General features: G+C 38.0%; 1 pseudogene; it reads right to left on the bottom strand.

Annotated features, from left to right (window-relative positions):
• Positions 1-1985: 1985 nt before the first annotated feature.
• Positions 1986-2099, bottom strand: LOC115297265 (annotated as a pseudogene).
• Between the last annotated feature and the right edge of the window lie 3255 nt (positions 2100-5354).

Here is a 5354-nt window from a genome sequence, read left to right as displayed (position 1 = left end):
CGAAAACACCTCAGTGATGATGAAATCTACATACCCTTACAATCCATCGCTCTTGGGACTGACTGTCAAAATGAGGCCCGCCTGACTGCTCCAGTTCAGCAGCACTCAGCAGTGTGGGACTCAGCCCAGCCTCACAGAGTCCCTGGTCCCGGGAGCAAGAGCCCTTTTATGCTCCCAGGTTGCAGAGTGTTGAGGCACTTTCTTCCAAAAGCCCATAAAACAAATGGGGTGGGGTTTTTTCATAATGTTTTCAGGCTGAAAAAGAAATTGCATAGTCCAACTCTTGCCTTAGGCCAATTTGGAAAAACTGTGTTCACCTTTTCCCCTCCTGTCCTTCTCTCCCTCCCACATGCTCTGGCTTTGGTTCCCTTCACATTAGGAAAATGGTGATAAAACTGTGTATCTTACAACCCACCAGCCCTTGACTGGTACTCCAGAGGGTCACAGAGTAAATAGGTGTTTGATTAAATGTGTGTCTGAAAACCTGGGAAGCCTTTGAAAGATAGTGTCAGAGGGCTGGCCTTGTGCTTCTAGGGAAGCTTGTTCTAACAGGCAGTGTACTTTCTCCTTTCATCAACTTACGTTAATGGCTTGATAGGATTTCTGGAAGTTCATTTAGGGGAAGGATAGGAGTGAGGTTTTGAACAAAATCGAGTCTATTTTTCCTCCCTTTCTGAAGGTGATGTCGTTAGAACTCGCTAATTAGAGAGCAGAGCAAGAAAGAGATGCCTGAGTCATTGTCTCCAAAGCTAGTAAAACTAAACTCTGAAGAAAAAATATTTTTTTGGAAATGCTCACAACTTAGTCACTCTGTTAAAACACAATTGACATAACCTCTTTTCCTTTCAGGCCTCTCCTGAAACAACAGTTAAATACATGAGTCAAGCTGAAGGCTCATTCTCCCCAGTTTGTTGGGCATAATGGGGTAATTGCCCAGACTGTCATTAAACTGTTTCCATTCTGATGATTGATTCTGAAAGTCTCAAGGTAGCTCCAGAACTTCTTTGGACAAGTCATTGAATCATCTGTCCATCCAAAACACAATTTTGCCAACAACAATGATTTATTTTTAAAAAGGGAAGCAATGGTTTTCCTACTGAACAAAAATCTTAGCTTGGAATCAAAAGATCTGGTCTGGAAATCTGGCCCTACTCCTTATTAGCTGTGGGTCCTCAGGCTTCTTATCTAACCTTTGTGAGTCTGTTTTCTTACTTATGTGATTACTCATGTAATTCCTGATGGATAGCATTGTTGGGAGAATTAAATGAGGTGATAATTGGGAAAGTACCTAGTACAAGGCTTGGCCAAAATCAGGTGTTCAATAAATGCATCTTCATTGAGTCATTCATTTATATGCCAAACAAACAATATTTCTCAGTGTAAGTCAGCAATCATTGATCTTAATGAATAACATAAGCTACAAAAAGAAAAAAAAATTGATGATTCTTTGCACCCAACTTTATTCCACTTGAATAGATTTCCATCAGTATTGTAAGGAGCGTCCTTTCCTAAGAGTTATCCTCCCTTTCTCCATGCTTCATGCTCCTGACTTGCATTTTTTCTAAGTGTTTATTTTGTTTTTTCATCTTAAAACTACTGGTACATGTCAAATTAGTTTTTATATTCCCTGGAGCTATATTCTCTTGAAGCATATTCTCTCTTTCATTTCTAGGGATTTGTTGCATCAGTGTGCCTTTTAGAGGGTCTTCCCACTCCTCTGACCCAGCCTGTCTTGGGATCATCCATGGACCTGGGAGGGTGGGCCGCTGTCTAAGCCATACTCACAGAGGCTGGTTTATTTTCTCTCAAGATTTTCTGGGATGCTGGTGAGAAACTCTTCTTCTTAAGTGTATTTAAACATTTCATTTTCCAGAATAGCACAAATGATTTCTTTCCTAAGTTAGATGGCTGTTCTAAACCTTAGCTGGTTGAGGAGCATTCAGTTTAACCCCTGTTAATTGTTTTGGTCGTATTTATTTGAATTTAAATACATAGGAGTCCCAGACTCACTTTGCTATGGATATTTTCTTTGTGCAGGGGCCATGCTAATCTTCTCTGTATCATTCCAATTTTAGTATATGTGCTGCCGAAGCGAGCACTGCTATGGATATTTTCTATCTCGATCTATTCTTATTTGCTACTTGGTGTTTCATGCTCTAATTGATTAAAAGTCTCTGTTTTCTTCTCTGTTCCCACGCCCCTATCTAAGTGGACACATAGGCCAGGGTGCCTTTATTACCCATCTCAAGTGGTGACAATATAGAGTACACTCTGCTGCTTCTTTTGTCACTCCACAGGAATCATTTTGCTGGTGTTGAACTCAGAAATCAGATTTCTAGTTGATAATAATGAGCTTTAGCAACACTTAGGGGATTTTTATTTGGTTTTGTTTGGTTGGTTGGTTGATTGGTTTTTGATCTTCAAAACTCTCCTCTTAATTAACATCTTTTTCTCTTATTTTTGTTACTTTGAAAATTCATGGAGCCATTCACCCATGGATCTCAATTCTATATAACTTTTGGCTATGGAAAAGGATCTGAAAAAGGAATACAAGACAGGGACTATTTTTAAAGTTAGGGTTTTGTTTTTTCAAAAGTAGAGGGAAAGAAGAAATATTTCTGTGTCTAAAGACACATCACAGGTAGGTCCAAGCACCACTCATGGAGGAAGAGGAGGAAGAATTAGGCTACATATTTTTACCTCTGTCTCTCTCTACCCTGTAGAGCCTACCTATAATTTCTACATTAGTTAGAGGATATTTTATATTTACTTTTGGAACATGGAAGAAATAATACAGTATTTAAAAAAAGAACTTTGCTATCAATAACTACTTAACCTTTTGTTAACCACAGAAGTATAAGAACATTTATTGAGAACCAATGATTTACAAGGCACTGGATTGTGGAGAATAGATCGATAAGGGGGTTCTGTCTTCAACCAACTTATGGTGGTTTCAGGAAGATGTAAAACACACAATACATTAAACTCCTTTCCAAGGCATTGGGTAACACACGATCTAAATTCATTCTATGCGGATTGCAATCAGAGGGATATGTTTCCCCTGGCTGGAGAGGCTATTTTAGACTTCTGGGAGGAGAGACACCTGAGGATGGGTAAGACTTTGGTGGGCAGAGATAGATACTCCAGATAAAGTAACAGAATCGTCTATAGACATGAATGACTGAATGAATAACAAAATGAACTTTTTTAATAGCTAAGAAAATCAATTTTATGTAAATGCCATGAGAGAATTTAGTGTTGCTGCTATAATATCAATTTTAACATTTCATTGGAATTTATACTTAGTCATGATGAAAAGAGTTCATACTACAAAATGCACAAATACAAACGAATGTCAGATGATGCAATCCAGATGATCAATCCAGGCTTCAACTGCTTGTGGTCTTCGGACAAGAAGAGGAGTTCAAAATAAATGCAAAAAACTCTGAAATTCAGCCAAATTCCTCTGAAAATGCTTGCTATCTCTAGGTTTTGGAGTTGAAGGAATTTTTGATTCTGAACACTTTATCACAAGATAATTTAGCTCATACCCATGACCCTTATTGGGTAAAAGTTAACAAACCCTCAGGGAGATATATCTGGTGAGAGAAGATCTGTGTCATCCCTGACAATTTCTTTTAAACTGAGAAAACTCTTCTGCCAAGTAGTCAGGAAACAATTCCATGGAATAAATGCTGCTACCTTGTGCCTAAAGACTTACTAGCATTGCAAAGGTTAACATTTATCAGACTCATCTCAGCGGTTCATTGAAGGCTGCCCAAGTGCCAGGCACTGCGCTAGCACTTTGCATGCACTGTTGTATTTACTTATCCTGGTGACGTTAAGGAAGTTTACTGCTATGCTCATTTTACATATTCGAAAACAAAGGATGAGAAAGGTTAAGAAATCTACTCAGGGTCTGAACAGATTCACACTCCGACCGAAACCCACAAAGGTTGTGGTTTGTTTTTCTTTTTTAATTTGGGATTGTGGTAGTTCTAAATAATTCATCATTTTATTATATTAATTTTTTAATGTTTATTTATTTTTGAGAGAGAGAGAGAGACAGAGCATGATCAGGGTAGGAGCAGAGAGAGGGGGAGGTACAGAATCCCAAAAAGCTCCAGGCTCCCAGCTGTTAGCACAAAGCCCAATGCAGGGCCCAAACCCATGAACTGTGAGATCATGACTGAGCCAAAGTAGGATGTTCAACTGATTTAGCCACCCAGGCACCCAGATAGTTCATCATTTTAAAGAGATATTCACACCTGCTAAAGGAAGTTCTTGTTGTTAAGCAAACAAACAAATCAACCAATAAATAAATAAAAAGCACAACAATTTCATTTTCTTTATGTAGTGTTTCCTGAAATTCTTTCATCAGGAGTTTCTTTCTTTGAGTGGGGTACGAAGAGATCTTGGCCATACTCACAAAAACAAACTTGTCTGATTGCTGAGGTTAGTACTTTCAGCTCCATGTTAAATAGTCATGGTGAGAGTGGACATCCCTGTCTTGTTCCTGACCATAGAGGAAGAGCTCACAGTTCTCCCTCATCGAGGATGATATTAGCCGTGTGTCTTTTGTATTCGGCCTTTATGATGTTGACATATGTTCCCTCTATCCCTACTTTGTTGAAGGTTTTTATCAACAATGATTATTATACTTTGTCAAATGCTTTTTCTGCGTCCATTGAGAGGATCATATGGTTCTTATCTTTTCTTTTATTAATGTGATGTATCACATTGCTTGATTTGTGGATATTGAACCACCCTTGCAATCCAGGAATAAATCTCACCTGATCGTGGTGAATGATTCTTTTAATGTACTATTGGATTTGATTTGTTAGTATTTTGCATGTTTATCAGGGATATTGGCTGTAGTTTTCCTTTTCAGTGGGTCATTTGATTTTGGCATTGAGCTAATGCTGGTTACATAGAATGAGTTTGGAAGTTTTCCTTCCATTTCTATTTTTGAACAGTTTGAGAAGAATAGGTATTAACTCTTCTTTAAATGTTTGGTAGAATTCCCCTGGGAAACCATCTGGCCCTAGACTTTGTTTCTTGGAAGATTTTTGATTACTGATTGAATTTCTTTGTTGGTTATAGGTCTGTTCAAGTTTTCTACTTCTTCCTGTTTCAGTTTTGGTAGTTTTTATGTTTCTAGGAATCTAGCCATTTCTTCCAGGTAAAGAAAATGTGATGTATACATACACAATGCAGTATTACTTAGCCATAAAAAAAGAATGACATTTTGCCATTTGCAATAACATGGATGATGGAGCTAGAGAGTATTATGCTAAGCAAAATAAGTCAGTCAGAGAAAGACAAACACCATATGATTTCACTCATATGTGAAA

Source organism: Suricata suricatta, chromosome 7 (genome assembly GCF_006229205.1).
Source record: "Suricata suricatta isolate VVHF042 chromosome 7, meerkat_22Aug2017_6uvM2_HiC, whole genome shotgun sequence".
Taxonomy (NCBI): domain Eukaryota; kingdom Metazoa; phylum Chordata; class Mammalia; order Carnivora; family Herpestidae; genus Suricata; species Suricata suricatta.
This window is presented reverse-complemented; position numbering and strand designations above follow the sequence as displayed.